General features: G+C 31.1%; 1 pseudogene; it reads left to right on the plus strand.

Moving 5' to 3' along the window:
- Window positions 1-688: 688 nt before the first annotated feature.
- LOC141673641 (putative sugar phosphate/phosphate translocator At3g17430) lies at window positions 689-1,466 on the plus strand (annotated as a pseudogene).
- The last annotated feature ends 2,013 nt before the right edge of the window (window positions 1,467-3,479 follow it).

Raw genomic sequence — 3,479 nt, forward strand, 5'->3', positions numbered from 1 at the left:
GCGAAGTTTTAATATGCTGCTATTGCTATAATCTTTTTACTCTATATGGTTATAGTTTGTGGAGATAGCTCTGGGTACAGTATGGGGTTTTGTTCCTGTTCAAAAATACATGTCGTCATGTTGATGTTACTTATTAGAGTTAGGTGCACCATGTTGACAATATTACACTACTATTTGACATTGGAAGTAGTTTAACATTAGTATTTGCTTGCAATAGTATAGGTCTGAACATAATGACTTCCATCAACTGAGGCTCGGAAAATAAAGTAGAACTAATAAAAAAGTCAATCTATTTTTTAGTTTTAGAAATCAAAGGAGCTAATATCTTTTTGGATGAGTACCAGATTTATGTTTTTGTGAACTAACTTCCTTCGCCATGATATATGTGTAATTCCATTTTAATAAACTATATACACTAAGAATTGTTTCAACTCCTTAATTGAGATGTTTCCATTCTGTGTTTGTTGATAAATTACAGTATATTGGACAGTTTGCTTCGGTGTTTAGTTAAGAATGTTTCAATGTAGTATTGTTAGGTATGTCATTAAAGTTCCCTAACTTGCAAAGACAGCTTCTGGAAAGACAATAACTATAACATGCATTATAAATTCCATTTTATCTCAAGTTGACCCACATTATCTAGATTCTAAACCCTAATGTTCACTTTTATTATTGACACAGGTTTGGTAACACGACATACTTGCATATATCTGTGGCTTTCATTCAGATGCTTAAAGCCCTGAGTATGTGATTTGACCAAAATTTACACTCCTTGCTATACACTGAAGATTTTCTTACACAGTTTTTGAATTATGTAGTGCCTGTGGCAACATTCCTCATGGTTGTTGTATGTGGCACTGAAAAATTAAGATGGGATGTTTTCTTAAATATGTTGCTGGTCAGTGTTGGGGTGGTTGTTTCCTCATATGGGGAGATCCATTTTAATGTAATTGGTACAGCTTACCAAGTCACGGGTATATTTGTAGAAGCTTTGAGGCTAGTCTTAACCCAGGTCCTTCTTCAAAAGAAAGGATTCACTATTTTCTCCTATATCATTGTATCCAACTCTGTGATGGGGTGATATTTCCTGTAAATTGCCTTTTTTTACTTTTAAAAGAAAGCACTGTTCAGTTCATGAAGCTACCATGTTTCAAGTAGGTAACTTCTGTATTGCAATATTTCTCACTTATAGTTTCGCATTTCTGTTTGCACCTTGGTACTTCTTGGAGCAGCATGGAATGGAAGTCTCTCAGATTAAGTTCAACTTCTGGATCTTTTTTTCTAATTCCATTTGTGCGCTAGCATTGAACTTCTCAATTTTCTTAGTGATTGGTCGAACCGGAGCAGAGACCATTCGAGTTTGTGGTGTTCTGAAAGATTGGATATTGATTGCTCTTTCAACTATAATATTTCCGGAGTCAATTATTACTGGACTAAACATTACTGGCTATGCAATAGGTATATAACTTATGATCATTATACTTTTGGATAAACTTTGCTTATATAAAGTTTATAATATGCAGTGTTTACTATCCTTGATCATCAGATGTTGTTCAGTAGTTAATGGAGCTCTTTTAAAAGATAATATGAAAGACGAGTACAGAATGACTCAGTGGCATCTGAGTTTTATCGATAAATGTCAGGCAGCTAATCGTTCATATACATCATGTCTTACTTTTATGGTCATTAGTGTTTAGGCGTATGTATAGTAAACCTGCTATGTAGGAGAGAGTTTAAGAGATATTACTATTGATTGAAGATATTTTCAATATACTGGCTACCCGTTTACATGGTCTTACATAAATCTTGTTTATTTCTTTTTGTGTTAGCAGTGTTTAGCACTTGACATGTATATAAGTAGTGTGACACCTAAAAATAAAAATATTCATCACTTTTACTGTGCTAAATTTGATGTTTAAGAAACAAATACAAATCAATTTTTGTAATAAAATCGATGTCTCTAGGCACATTGACATCGTCCAAAATTGATGTCTAACATCTTAATCAATATCATTTTTTTAAGAATAGAACTGATGTCTATATAGACAAAGACAACGGGCATAAGTGATGTCTAAGAAGCACAAATATATCAGTTTTTTGGAAAAAATATCGATGTCTTGAAGAAAATAGACATTGTCCAAAACCGATGTCTAATAGACCTTTAGACATCAGTATTTTTTTTAAAAAACGATGTCTAAAAGCTCAAAGACATCCTTTTAGGCGATGTTTAAGGTTTACAGAAACATCACTACTGTTTTAAAAACCGATGTCTAAGCCTTTTTTTTTGTTATGTTAGTAGTTGTTCAATGTCATATATTTAATATAATTATAACATGAAAATAATTATGTTTAACACATTTTGTAAAAATTGGGACCTTAGACATCAGGAAATTACTAAAAACTGATGTTTATGCTAGTACAAACATCGGTTTTTGGCCGATGTCTAGAATAGACATCGGCGACTAAGACATCGGTCAAAAAACACAAAGACATTGTCGAGAAACCAATGTCTATTAGCTTTTTCCTTGTAGTGTCTACAACGACAAATAAAAGCGAGGAAGAAATGGATCTAGAGCTACAACTTCACATCAAAATGAGGCACTTCAAAGTCCTTGAGGCATGAGAAATCAGAGATCTAATAAATAATAGGAATCTTATTTTTAACATTTAAAATATTATTATTGTAGGATAATTCCTACTATAATAATTTGGTTCTTAACATTTATAACATTATTATGTTGAATAGTTTATTTATTATAATAGTTTAGTTTTGTTGTCCGGATATTGTCAAAAATTGGCAATAATTATTATATAGGGACTGTAATGCAGAACAACCTATTTATAATATATTTATAGTTTTATCTTTTCTCTTAAGAATATATTATTAATAATTATACATATGATTATACTGATGAACAATTACAATAAAATTAAACTGAAAAGTTCTAAGTGTTGAAAATAAAAAATAAAATTTGCACTCTCAAAATAATAATAGAAGTGTGTGGCTGCATGTTATCAAATTTTTCTTGGTACACATATATTATATTCTATATATAATGTATTAATATTGGTGCGTGTCATCTTTAGAATTATTCAAAGAATTTTCTAGTGAGTTTTGTAAAACCTTGTACATATGAACTCATTTTTCAAGTAACACTAATTAAATACAAAATAGTTCTTCTCCCCGGTTTTAAGGTGTGTGAATTTAAGTAAAGAATGAGAGAAGATTTATAGTGTTAAAATGTCGTGTTAAAATGGTGTTAAAAGCTAAATGTGTGTTGAGAGAAGATTTGTAGTTTTTCAAACAAGAATGAGAGTACCGAGAATGTGATTTCTCAATGCCAAAATGCTAGAACTCTCCTAATTTAATTATGAGAATTGATGCATCCTAATTAAGACGAACCTTTAAGATAATGATTTGTGGGGTTTTGTGGGTAATGGATTGGTGTGTTCGAAAAAGAAGCAAATTTAAATCAAGT

Source organism: Apium graveolens, chromosome 7 (genome assembly GCF_009905375.1).
Source record: "Apium graveolens cultivar Ventura chromosome 7, ASM990537v1, whole genome shotgun sequence".
NCBI lineage: Eukaryota > Viridiplantae > Streptophyta > Magnoliopsida > Apiales > Apiaceae > Apium > Apium graveolens.